This window comes from Dermacentor albipictus, chromosome 1, assembly GCF_038994185.2.
Source record: "Dermacentor albipictus isolate Rhodes 1998 colony chromosome 1, USDA_Dalb.pri_finalv2, whole genome shotgun sequence".
NCBI lineage: Eukaryota > Metazoa > Arthropoda > Arachnida > Ixodida > Ixodidae > Dermacentor > Dermacentor albipictus.
Window position 1 is genome coordinate 510,431,334 of NC_091821.1, and position 14,494 is coordinate 510,445,827.

The following is a 14,494-nucleotide window of genomic DNA, read 5'->3' on the forward strand; positions in this document are numbered from 1 at the left end:
CTCATAATTACCGATGTACACCGCAGTATAACTTTCTACGGTTCGTTTCTAAGGCAACACCGCATTCACTAGAGGCGCTTTTGTACCGCTTTGAAGCATCGAACTCGTGGCTGAGTGGTAGCGTCTCCGTCTCACTCTCCGGAGACCTCGGTTCGATTCCCATCCAGCCCATCTTGCAAGTTGTTTTATATTTATGAAGTGCCTGCCGGGATTTATCGCTCACTGCCAACGCCGCGGACGCCAACACCAATACCGACGCCGACGACACCGGTTTTTCTGTGACACGAGCTCCTTACCGCGGTCGCGTTAAAATGCAAAGCAACAGCCGCAGAAACGATACAATTGATACGTCGGATTGCAAAGAAATCTGGCAGAGCGAGCACCAACATGGCTCGCCTCCTTGTTCGTTCTGTATTGAAACCACGTCTCGTCTACCGAGCCCAGTTTCATCATCTCTCGAAGGCACAATGGGCTTGCCTTGAGGCCATTAATAACGAAGCCATGCGGGCCGTAACGGGACTACCACGTCTCACTCCCTTGCCACCTCGGAGACAGCTCGGAGACAAGGGTACCCCACAGGGGTCTGTCCTGTCACCTCTGCTTTTCAACCTAGCACTCCTGCCCCTGCCCGAACTAGTCAATCAGATCGAGGGCTTGGACCACACGTTCTATGCCGACGATATAACGAACCAAGTGTGGACGAACCGCGCGGGGTTCGATGCCTGGGCGGAGCAAACCCTGCATAGAGTGGCAACGACCGTCCACGAGTATGCCACGACCTTCGGCCTGAGCTGCGCTCCACAGAAATCGGAGCTGCTCATGGTACACCCCGGAAGACCAAAGAAAGAGCCGCCGCTGAACATAATCATCACCATGGAAGGCACAGAGATCAAACCAACGCAGCAGATCCGGATACTAGGCCTGCTGTTGCGCAGTGACGGCAAGGCGCACGCAGCCGTCAACAAAATCAAGACCACATCAGAGCAAGTCCTGAGCATTATACGAAGAGTCACCAGCCGGAACAGAGGAATCAAAGAAGAAGACGCACTGCGCCTTGTGCAGGCATTCGTCGTGTCACGCGTAACGTACTCCGCCCCGTGCCTCCAGCTTGTGAAGGTGAACCGCGAGATGCTGAACACGACGATAAGGAAAGCAGTCAAACTCGCCATAGACATCCAAGTCTACTCTTCAACGCAGAAGCTGCTGGAAATGGGTGTCCACAACACGGTGGAAGAGCTCGTGGAAGCAAACCTATCCCATCAGAGAGTAAGGCTGAGCCGGACAGAGCATGGTCGGGCCGTCCTACGCAAGATAGAATGGCAAATAGAACAGCAACCGACAACGAAGCCGCTCCCCACAACGTTGAGAGACATTATTAAGACCAAGCCCTTTCCCTGGAACGTGCAGCCGGAGGGGAACAACTAGAGACGCTCTGCGCGGGCCAAGGCACTGGCTCGACAGCTGGAAGAGGACCCCGAGGTCCTCTGCGCGGACGCCTCGCTTCCCAAGCACGGAACCAGAGCAACGGTGGTCGTCACCACCATCGATAAACTAGTCACAGGCGCGTCGATACGGACGACGAATACAGCCGAAGCAGAAGTGGCTGTGGCCCTCGCACTCGCACAACCGGGAGTAAGGACCGTGGTCACAGACTCCCAGACCGCCTACGCAAACGACCGCAAGGGGAACATCTCTCCCGCGGCACTAGCGATCCTCACCAAATGCAAATCACCGGGACGGGCCGTTGCGCTCGTGTGGGTTCCGGCTCACTCGCAAGTGGAAGGCAACGCACTCGCCGACCACTATGCCCGAGAACTGTCAATCCGGGCCGAGGACGAGTCAGAGCTACCGCACCCCGTGACAACTTACAAAGAAATCACGCAAACGTACAGAAGCGGCAGATGTAGGCTTCCCCGTCCGCATACGCAACTCAGCCGAATGCAGCATTGTTCTAGAGAAACAGGCCACCCTGTATACGCAATGCCTCATGACCTCGAGGGTACCGGAATCTTGGAAGAACCCGAACATAATCCTAATCCATAAGAAAACGGACGCCAAAGACTTGAAAAATAATGGACCGATTAGCGCACTGTCAGTTGCCTACAAACTACTTACTAAGGTAATCGCAAAAAGAATCAGGAAGACCTTAGACTTCTGTCAAGCAAAGGACCAGGCACGATTCCGTAAAGGCTACTCAGCAATAGACCATATTCACACTATCAATCAGGTGATAGAGAAATGTGCGGAATATAACAAACCCTTACATAAAGCTTTCATTGATTACGAGAAAGCGTTTGATTCTGTCGAAACCTCAGCAGTCATGGAGTCATTACGGAATCAGGGTGTAGACGAGCCGTATGTGACAGTACTGAAAGATATGTATAGCGGCTCCGCAGCCATCGTAGTTCTCCGTAAAGAAAGCGACAAAATCCCAATAAAAAAAGGTGTCAGGCAGGGAGATACGATCTCTCCAATGCTATTCACAGCGTGTTTACAGGAGGAATTCAGAAACCTGGATTGGGAACAAATGGGGATAGAATTTAATGTAGAATACCGCAGTAACTTGCGATTCACTCATCATATTGCCTTGCTTAGTAAGTCAGGGGACCAATTGCAATGTATGCTTACTGACCTGGAGAGGCAAAGCAGAAGAGTGGGTATAAAAATTAATCTGCAGAAAACTAAAGTAATGTTTAACCGTCTCGGAAGAGAACAGCAATTTACAATAGGTAGCTAGGCACTTGAAGTGGTAAGGGAATACATCTACTTAGGGCAGGTAGTGACGGCGGATCCGGATCATGAGACGGAAATAATCAGAATAAGAATGGGCTGGGGTGCGTTTCGAAGGTATTCTCAGATGATGAACAGCAGGTTGCCATTATCGCTCAAGAGAAAAGTGTATAATAGCTGTGTCTTACCAGTACTCCTCTACGGGGCGGAAACCTGGAGGCTTACGAGAAGGGTTCTACCTAAATTGAGGACGACGCAACGAGCTATGGAAAAGAATAATAGGTGAAACTTTAAACGATAAGAAAAGATCAGATGGGTGAGGGAACAAACGCGAGTTAATGACATCTTAGTTGAAATCAAGAAAAAGAAATGGGCATGGGCAGGACATGTAATGAGGAGGGAAGATAACCGATGGTCATTAAGGGTTACGGACTGGATTCCAGGGAAGGGAAGCTTAGCAGGGGGCGGCAGAAATTTAGGTGGGCGGATGAGAATATGAAGTTTGCAGGGACGACACGGCCACAATTAGTACATGACCGGGGTTGTTGAAGAAGTATGGGAGAGGCCTTGCCCTGCAGTGGGCGTAACCAGGCTGATGATGATGAAATATTGACACGTAGATTTGTTTGTTTTCCGCGTCAGTGCTTTTCACCGACTAACAAATTTTATCGCTCACCTCAGTATGCGCCCACATGTATCGCAAGGTTCTCGAAAGTGAACGATAGCTACGTTGTTACCAAAGGTTGTGCAATCTGATTGAATGTGCGACGTGAATTGTGTAGAACTTTCCGGAAGAAATGCGGGCACCACCCATTTCTCTGGAACCTTCGATGACTCCTGTATAAAAGCCGACGCGCTTGACCGGCAGATCAGATTTTCCACGATCACCGACTGTGTTCGCCACTATCGCTGTTCTTTGAAGTAGCCTGTTTTTAAGGGAGCAGGCTCACCGAATAAAACGCTCATTTCATTATTCACAGTTTTGCCGCCTTCTTTACCGTTACCACTGCGTGAAATATGGTGGATTTACTAGTTCATTCATGTATCGGACGCCCCCGACAAGCCGTGATTCAAGCCCGGACTTCAAAGACAACAGCAACGTCGTCCCGTATCATCGAGCAAGCCGCCGACTGCAACAGCTGCGCCCGGAGCACGGACTTCTAGCTGAGTCGAACAACAATGTCGTGGCCAAGAGAACCCCAATGGCTGCCCCAGCGTCATTGATTCTGCTGCAAAAATTCGGGATCCACCAACCTTCATGGATTATCGTCTGAAGACCCAGAAACATGGCTGGAGACCTATGAATGAACCGCAACATTCAACAACTGGGATTCCAACGAGAAGCTTCAACATGTCTTTTTCTCACTGGGAGACGCCTCCAGGACGTGGTTCTAGAATAGAGAAGCCACCTTGAGGGCGTGGGACCTGTTCAGAAGAAGGTTCCTGCAGATATTCACAAGCGTCGTCCGCAGAGAACGAGCCCAAGCTGTACCAGAAACCCGAGAGCAGCTGCCCAATGAGGCCATCGCGTTCTTCATGGATCAGATATGCCGTCTATCCCGAGATGCAAGTCCGGGATCGTCCGATGAGAAGAAAGTCCGCCTACTCATGCGTAGTGTGAAGGAGGAACTTTTCGCCGGAATAGTCCGAAGCCCACTGAAGACCGTCGACGAGTTTATTCGTGAGGACACCAGCATTAAGAAGACGCTCGATATGCAGACAAGGCATTATAACCGCCGACCGCTGACCGCAAACTATAGCGATGTTCAAGCACTCGGCAACGATGACCTGTGAGAGACCATTAGAACTGTCGTTCGTAAGGAACTGCAGAAGCTGTTTCCAAGGTCACAGCGTCAAGCGGCCTCAATCGCCTAAATCGTCAAAGAGGTACAGCCATCGCTTGGAGTTCCTCAGATGCAACCACAATCAATACAGCCCCAGCCGTATGCGATCACCTAGGCAGCCGTCGCTTTCCGCCGAAGTCAACTTACGCGACCGCGCGAGGGCCTTGTAACCTCGCAATTCCTTTGTCCACCGCCGCCGCCAGCACGCCCACCCGTCGCTCAGCGAAGCTGCGCGGGGAAGAAGGACGTTTACCGAGCCCCTCACCAGCGCCCGCTCTACTATCATTGCGGGAAGCTGACCGTGTGTCCCGCCGATGCGCATACCGCGACTTGGGACAAAGATGGTTCGCCGTAAACGCAACGCGCCCTCAGGAAGGTGAACACACTCTTGGTGTCGCCGACAACCTTGCCGCTACTAAGTGAAGCCTTCGACGACTCTCTCGTTCACCTTCACCAGGCCGCTACGTGTCCCATACGGTCCCAAATCGGGACCGGTCCGTCGGCCCATATTCGGAAAACTAAAAGCAGCAACCAATGGAGGTGTGGTTGCTGTTCATCGCACTGACGAAGAACCTCCGCTGACGACGAAAGCGCCGAAGAGACTATGTCAACAACACAAAGAGACGAAGGCATCCCAAAGAAATCTACACGCAAACATTATGCCGACAAAAGAAGACGTGACGTTCCAGCCACATGTCAACACGACGCAGCCGTGATCCGACGCCAAGACCTAACTGCAACGCAAGACAGAGTGGAAACAACCTCGACGTGCTTCTCGACGGCCACACAGTCACCGCCTTAGTAAACACAGGAGCTGACTCCTCTATCATGAGTGGACCCATCGCCGCGCAGTTGAAGAAAGTTAAGACTTCGTGGGAAGGCCATGAGATCCAGACCGATAGAGGAAACCTCATAACACCGACTGGAATCTGCTCAGCAAGAATTAGCGCTCATGACCGGACTTACCCTGCCACCTTCGTTATCCTCCAACAGTGTTCAGGCGACAGCAATCTCGGCATGGACTCCCTGAACCAACACGACGGAATCGTCGACCTGAAGTCGTAGTCCATAACGCTGTTGGATGACCAAGCTATACCGCCGGAGCGCTTTCGTAGTCAGCAAACCTTGAGTGTGCTCGAAGATCAAAGCGAGCATCCTGCCTCGATCCAGCGCTGGTATTTACACCCGCACTGAAACAGCCGCAGATGTAGCAGGCGTCATCGAGGGCGACCAACGTCTACTGCTCAACGTGATATTTGCGCCGCAAAAGGCATCGCTCGACTGCACGGAGGGAAAGTGAACGTAATGCTTAAAAACATCAGCCAGGGGTTCAAGCATATAAAAAAGGGCATGACGATCGCATACATCGAGGACATTTTTAAAACCAGCAAAACGTTTGTCCACCCGAATTCCACCACTTCTTCCCAGACGACCATAGTTACGTAACCACACTGCGACATAAATCCAAGTCTCCCCATGGTTATGCAGCAACAGCTCCGTAGTCTGCTCTAGCGATTCAAAGGTTGCTTCTCGACGTCATCCAGGATAAGACAAACAGCACTCGCAAATCATCGCATAATAACAGAACAGCGCGCTCGACCACTGCACCGGAGCCCTTACCGAGTTTCGAAGCGAGAACGTGGAGCTATCAGACAAGTGGACGAAATGCTGCGCGATGACATCATCCAGCAGTCAAAAAGCCAATGAGCATCTCCTGTTGTCTCGGCAAAGAAAAAAAGACGGAACCCTCGGTTCCTGTGTCGATTATTGACGACAGAACAAAATCGCAAAGGTCGACGTATACCCTCTCCCACGGATAGACGACGCATTAGATGGTGTGATGTGGTTAGGATTGTCACGTTGGAAAGCGTGTGACACGAGGAAGATGGAGGAGACGGTGCGTGATGAGCAAACACAGGACAATTATATTACACGGCACGTAAACACGAAAAAAAAACTGGCTGTGGCTTAGCTAAGGTTAAGCCCAGGATGCGAAGCATACTAGCCTGTATTTTAACGCGACAGCGTTAAGGAGCTCGTGTTGCAGAAAAGCCGTTGTCGTCGGCGTCGGCTCAGGCGTGCGGCGCTTGCTCAGGCGCACATTTCGTTGTCGCGCCGAACGCTGCGTTGCTCGACGCTCACCGCGTCCGATGCGGGGCGCGTAGTCGCTGCGCCGTAGCAAAGCCACCTAGAAAAAGTCTCTGTAGCACGCCGCAACCTTCGCTTCTCATTCCAACGCGCAGCTCTGTCTCCAGGAGGCATCTCACCTCGTGAGTGTCTAGCAGAGGCAAGCGCAGCTGCTTGTATACCGCCGCGACGCCGCGAGCGACGGCGCGAGTTGGAGCCCCGTTTCTCCTCTGTCGTGACGTCACGGTGTCACGTGGTCAGCCTTGAAGGCGACGCCGCGAGCGACGGCGCGAGTTGGAGCCCCGTTTCTCCTCTGTCGTGACGTCACGGTGTCACGTGGTATTAAAGGCGACACCGCTGCGCCTGAGGAGCTGGGTTGAGCTCTCGTAATATGCTTCGCATAAAAGGCCAAATCGAGTATGAAGTCGTAACGGCATTGTTACAAAACGGCAAACAAAACAGTCGTTAGGCTCCCCGCGATTCCAATGCGAGTGGTGCACATATCAAGCACTGTAGGCGTTCTTCCGTCGGTGACGTGGAGGGCGCGTGATCCACCGGGTGTGAGAACTTTGTTCAGGCGACGGCGCAATAGGGCACTCATCATGTATACGTGCGCGCCAGTGTCAATGAGTGCTTGGACACTGACGCCATCGACTAAAACGTCCGCCAAGTTATGCTTTATGGGGATGTGATCAGAGGGTTCCGCGATCGAGTTGTCAATGCAGCATCACCTGTGGAAGCTGCATCGCTTAGTTTTCAGGAGGGTGGAGTCGCGGTTGCATCGTGGAAGGTGAGCGATTTGCCTACGGCGATAGGAACGATGGTCGACAGGCTGGAGGCCAACGCGACGGGGGACGTCGGAAGGACGACGAGGTAATGTTCCAAGGAGCACGAGCTTCATTGTTTGGCTGTTGCGGGGCCAACGGGGGCTGGTAATGACGCTCGCTCTGTTAGTGGCGATAATAACTGGGGAATGAAGGTCGCAGAGGGGAGGAGACATTACGGTTCGTACAATGAGGAGCAACGTTACCGATACGCTGGCACGCAAAACAGATTGGCGGATCGTCTGCGGTTCACCACTAGGTTGGATTTCGGTAGCGTGCAGGATGCCGCGGACCAGTAGATAAACCTGGAGCATGTGACAGCTGTTACGCGGCAACGGCGCATACAAGACGAACTGCAAGATTAGCGAGGTCTTCGCTATCGCCTGCAAAAATGGCGCTGTAGGCATGCTTTTCGGCTTACTGGAGCGGAAAAAAGGGTCATACTGTCATGGCTTCGTGCTCTCGCTACAATATCCTCGTCAGGTCATCTGATAGTCGCTGCACTCCTAGCTTGTCACAAAACGATGTAGCAGCTGTGTCTGACAGACGAGCGAACGGCGTTGCAATGCGGCGCCTACTGGCATGCTCGAAACCTTGACACTCTTTATGATGTCTGGTACAGTTTCACAATTTTTACACTTGGGCAAGTTGAAAGCAGCGTCGGTGATTCCCTTCAGTACATGCCCAATCTTGTTTAACTGAGCCTTATCACTCTCGGCCTTTAGGCACAGAGCCAGCCCGTCCTGGATGCAAGAGACGTACGATTCTGTGGACGTCTGGGCCCGGGTCGCTAGTTATTCTTTAACGATGCTCTTCTGCCCGGCGAGATGGCCATGCAAATTCCTCAGCTTTTGTTGGCACGGGCCGTAGCCAATAAGCTCTTCCTCGTGATTGTCATGCCACACCTTCGCCATGCCTTTTAAGTAGAAGACCAAGTTAGCCATCATAATCGTCGGGTCCCTTTTTTGTTGTGGGCACTTATACGCTCATACGTGGCGATCCACTCTTCCACGTCGAGGTGGTCAGTGCGCAGAGCCTTCCTGTATCCCGCGGCTGAGCCAGCGCAACCGTCGAAGTTGTAGGCGTTGATGCGGGCCGCGCCATGTGGGGTCCTGCTTCGTCCGTCATGATGTCCAGCCAGAGGTGACGACCATTGTTGTTTCGCCTGGGTACCTCGCACATCTCATCAATTTGTTACGTTGGAGAAGTCACGTATAACAATGCATTGGGAATATATGCTAGAGAGACAATGATGCATAAATAAGATAGCTCTTGAGACCGATTCAACCTACACACGTCAAATCATCTTCGAAATGACGGCACTCACGGATGCGCCCGTAACAATATTGTTACACGAACAAGGGATGAAACACTGAAGACTATTTGCAATGCATCTTATGTATATTTGGAACACATCATGCAGATTTTGTTCATGTAGCAATATTAACCGCTTTTCCACAAACTTCCTGATCACCCGTAGAAATGAGGGTGCACCGAAGATGTCTTCCAATTCTTTGGACGTCAAAAACAGTACTGTCCTTGATTCTGCATCATTCATTCTCAAAAATCACACCAAACCAGTGAATGCGCTTTAAGTTTTCTCGTTTGAATATCTGTTTCAAAATTTTCGCTTTGTAACCTTGACGAAACTGAAGTTTTTAGCCATGGTTATAAAGCCTCAAAAATAGCAAGGCTTTATCTGCTTTTGGCACTCCGCGTTAGGAAACAAAATGATAATCTGCCCAATATAGTTTCACTTGGGGATTCTCTCCTAACAGTGACCCAGCACCGTAACTCGAATGCCATACACGGTGCCGTCTCCGATGATGATCTGTTGGAGCTGACTAACGTTAAAATTTTCGTGGGAAGGAGTTATTTATTTATTTGTTTATTTATTTATAATACCTCACATGCCCAACGAAGGGCACTGAGTGAGAGGGGTCACATTTTGTACAAACAAAGAAAAATGAAGCATCGAAAATAAGAAAAAAGAGAAATAAGAAAAAAAAGTAATAAAGAAAACGTTGCAAATAACACAGTGAAACATCATTGTACGGTGTTATCAAAGAGTGTATTGAGATTATCACGAATTGTTACACTGTTAGACATGGATTCAATATGATCCGCAAGACTGTTCCAATGTGCAATAGCACGAGGCTGTGATGATGAGATAAATGCCTGCGTTTGACCATGTATGCCGATGAAAGTGAGCGTGAAGGCTCTGTAACGTGCGTACAGGGGCAAGAATTGGCAGACTGTGAGATGTATTGATATAAATGTACCTGTAAAATAGACAGAGGAGAGCTGCCAGGCGGCGGGTTTCTAATGAGTGAAGATAAACTAATGTTTTATTAGGGTGATGCCAGAAAGAGTGTCATACGTACGCGAGATTTATCCGGCTATTCTATTCTGAACACCATCCAACCTGCTGATATGGTGGCAAAATGAATTAGGCAAATTCCATTTGCGGACGAACATTGGTTAGATATGCGAAATGTTAGTACGTTATTAGTGTTAGATGAATTAGGGTGCTGCGTATGGCAGAGCAATCGAGAGCAAGCATGAAGTACTTTGTTTCGGCTTACGTATACGTGGCCCAGCTACATCGGGGCCGGGTACATTTACTTCATTTATATTCATTTTTACATGCTGTAACCCATTTCGGATTATAGCAGTACTGACGATAACATCAGGTTTCATTTGCAGACAGAAAAACAGGGTAGGGGCCAAGAACGAAAATTTCCGGACAAAGCATTCGTATGTTCGATTGTTGAGGCAAAAAGCTATAAACGCGTGATTTCTACTTCGCAATGGTAAAAGATGTAGGCTGTAAAAGTTAAGAGTTCGGGAACAGCCTTGCCTTTGCCTTGCCTTGCCTTTGAGTAGTAGCCTGGCCATGGGAGGTAAGTTAAGACTAGAGAGGCAAGAAGAAGGTGAAAAATCTCTGCCGCAGTGATGGCAGTTAAAACAAACAGCCTTCTTTTACACTGATTCTATATTGTTTGTATCGTTTTTACGAAAATGGTTCCAAGGTATGGACACATCATAAAGGATTGGGCGGAATAATGTTTAGTATATTAGTAGTTTAGTTTCTTGATGAGCCACACTGAGAGTGCGTCGCAGATAGCAGAGTTTTAATAGTTTATTACACATTACTTCCTAAGATTGTTAAAAAAAACTCCCAGTGAATAGAAGTCCGAAGTACCTAATTCGGGTACTTTTAGTAGCAAGGAGACGTAGAAAGGGTACGAGAAAATCGAATGAGGTAAACACCTAGTCAATGTCATGCAAAATGGTTTTCGGGAAGTTTAGGCTCATCTTTCCTTCACATATCTATAGGATTTCTATAGATATCTATAGCGGCTCCACAGCCACCGTAGTCCTCCACAAAGAAAGCAACAAAGTTCCAATAAAGAAAGGCGTCAGACAGGAAGATACGATCTCTCCAATGCTATTCACAGCGTGATTACAGGAGGTATTCAGGGACCTGGAGTGGGAAGAATTGGGGATAAAAGTTAATGGAGAATACCTTAGTAACTTGCGATTCGCTGATGGTATTGCCTTGCTTAGTAACTCAGGAGAGCACCAGCAATGCATGTTCACTGACCTGGAGAGGCAAAGCAGAAGGGTGGGTCTAAAAATTTATCCGCAGGAAACTAAAGTAGTGTTGAACAGTCTCGGAAGAAAACAGGAGCTTATGATAGGTAGCGAGGCACTGGAAGTGGTAAGGGAATACATCTACTTAGGGCAATTAGTGACCACGGATCCGGATCATGAAACTGAAATAATCAGAAGAATAAGAATGGGCTGGGGTGCGTTTGGTAGGCATTCTCAAATCATGAACAGCAGGTTGTCACTATCCCTCAAGACAAAAGTGCGTCACAGCTGTGTCTTACCAGTACTCACGTATGGGGCAGAAACCCGCAGGCTTACGAAAAGGGTTCTGCTTCAATTGAGGACGACACCACGAGGTATGGAAAGAAGAATGTTGGGCGTAACGTTAAATAATAAGAAAAGAGCAGAAAGGGAGAGGGAACAAACGCGATTTAATGACAGTTTAAATCAAGAAAAGAAATGGGCATGGGCAGGAGATGTAATCAGGAGGGAAGATAACCTATGGTCATTAAGGGTTATGGACTGGTTTCCAAGGGAATGGAAGCGTAGGAGGGGGCGGCAGAAAGTTACGTGGGCGGATAACATTAAGAAGTTTGCAGGAACAACATGGCCACAATTAGTACATGACCGGTGTAGTTGGAGAAATATGGGAATGGGAGAGGCCTTTGCCCTACAGTGGGCATAACCAGGCTGATGATGATGATACTCATCGGTCATGTGTTACACCATGAGCAGAAGTGTGAGGACGCTTCATTAAGAGAAATTTTACCTTCAGGAAAGTGAACGTCTTATCGCAGCGTCACTTCACAGACATTGGAATCGTTCTGCTCACTTATGGAAAAAGTAAACCGAAAATGGGTAGTGGGAACTACTGATCTTAATAACGCGTACAATTATTTTTATCACAGCTTTAAACAATGCGACAACTTGGCGTCTCCCCTTTATTACAGTAAGTATTGTAACCATAAAAATAGAAAACAATGTGTTACTGGTACGATTTCGCAACAGGGTCAAGACGAAAAATGGATTACACCACAATTTCGTTGAAACTAGAGACCTGACTGTAGTCGCTGAGTTCAATTAAGACTATTGAAATAAGCTTAATGCTCATTTAAAGCGTGCAAAACTGTAGCAGTGGGAATATTTATTTACTCATATATCAGATAATTCAAGGAAAGTCTCGAAGGCTGTACATTACATAACTAATAGGGAAAAAATTAACATTATATATGTACAACAGCTCAGGGTACTGTAAGTGGTGAAGAAGCTGCTACAGTTCTAAATCCTCATTTTATGCGTAATACAGCATGTACACTACCTGTTAATCAATCAAGCACTGTGAAGGTGAATGGACAGACACTTCTGAATTAGCTTACTTTCTCACCTGCAAGAATGCCTCGTCAAACTCGTAAAAATAATCGGAAATCTTCTAAATGATATCGCTTCTGCTGTTCGGGATATCATCTCAGTTCCAGTCCAACATACAGCAGACATAACTCAATTCCTATAGCTCACATTGATAACTCTGTGTATATTTCCTGATTCGATTAATATAGCTAGAGTATGCCCCATTCATAATGGAGGAGCACACCACAGTGCCAATAATTATCGACAAATCTCAGTACTCCCTGAAACTTGAGAAAACCAGCGAAAATATGCAGACGCAACACGAAGAAAAGCAGAGACACCAGAAAGCTGGACTAGCAGCTGACATATATTTAAAAAAAACGGATCAGTCATCGAACTTCAAACTACCCATGCGTGCCCAATGCTCTTAGGAAGGTACAGAATTGTTTAAGTTGATGAACTAACCATCTTGGGCTATCCATTTCTACTTTCTAGTCCTTTATCTTTAAATCTGCGTGTCTTAGAAAATCTGTCTTGCTATCGCTCAGAGAGGTAGAAGGACCACTGATGCATTTTCCTTCCTCTTGTACAATGATGTAAAACGCCTCAAGTGTTTCTCTTTCGGTTTTCGTCCTGCCGCTGCGAAGAGTCGTCACATTTTCAAAGACTTTTGCACAGTCACACTGACGATAGTAAAAAGCGGGGTTACCAGCCCCTTGAGAGCTGGTCAACGCACAATGCTCGCACATCCAGTCATTGGCGAATCAGCCTGATTAGCCAATATAGCCTTGTCACACTTCGGCGATATTTCGTAGATATCACGCCTCACGTACTCAACGTATTTGCTCACATGCTTGGCCTTGCAAGCTTCTTTTTTCGTTCCGGCATTTTCAATGCACCTGCACAGTCCTGATAGTTTACACGGAGCGCTAATACTAATTCCACCATAAATACTAATTATACACCATGCTACCCAGCGACTCTCTTTATATCGTGCGACACCTTATGAATACAAGGCATCACATGAGCTTTCTTTTCCTTTATTTTGTTTGGATTTTTCGCTCACCATACTTTGGTTTTTTAGGCATTACACGTAGGCGCTCAGTTACCACCTTAAGTATTGTGCAGAAAAACCTGCTTCAGTTAGCCTCTGAACTTGACGGTCAATGGTTTCCTGGTAGACGTGACAACAGCTTTTCTATAGCGCACACCGGAAACATAAAGTGGATATACCTCTTTTTACCAGCTCAGAATGGCTTGATTCAAACAAAAGCAACATCTTCTCAGTTATAGGTGGGTAAATCTGGCAACCCTAGTTGTAGTCTCGAAAAGTCAGTGCTATATCAAAAATTATAACGCGTTTTTCCTTAGAAAGTTCAAAGTTCAAATTTAAATTGTCAGAACACCCTCTCACATAATTTCAGTGATTCTACCACAGCTTCCAAGCAGTCAGAGGGCACCAACCTTTTATCAAGAAAATGTCTAAGTATCGGAAAGTGCGAGGCACTCTGTATTCGTTAGCCATGACCTCCACTAACGTTTTACCAAAGTTAAACAGAAATATCTTTATAACCCAGGCGCTCAAGACTTACCTATACAAATGCCTTGTTTCTGGATAAAGTGACGGTCTCCATATTGAACTATATTTGACAATATATATTTAGCGACACGACCGTGTCGTGGTTACATTTTTTTTAAAAAGAGCAGTGTGCAGCCGCGAAGAGACAGGAGCACATTTTGATGCTGCTGAGCCGACCTACCGGAGAGAGGAGCACACATATTACACAAATAAGCGTTTCTGATTTTGTGGTTAAATCTTCGTCTACGTGTCAAGAAGTACACTGCTTTCATAAATGGAACAGTACTATCCTACAAACGAGCTCACATACTCAGCGAGCATCCGCTGTGCTTGTTACCGTTGACGCGCTTTCCAAACTTCCCGTTCTATCAAAAAGCCTCACCTAAGCACTGATCCTTTTTTCTTTTGCGAGCTAATTTCACAGCTTA

General features: G+C 47.9%; 1 protein-coding gene across 5 annotated transcripts in view; it reads left to right on the forward strand.

The window, feature by feature from the left end:
* Window positions 1-14,494, forward strand: part of LOC135913372 (neprilysin-2-like) — a 472,005-nt gene that overhangs the window by 237,569 nt on the left and 219,942 nt on the right. The gene's annotated exons all lie outside the window — the stretch shown is intronic.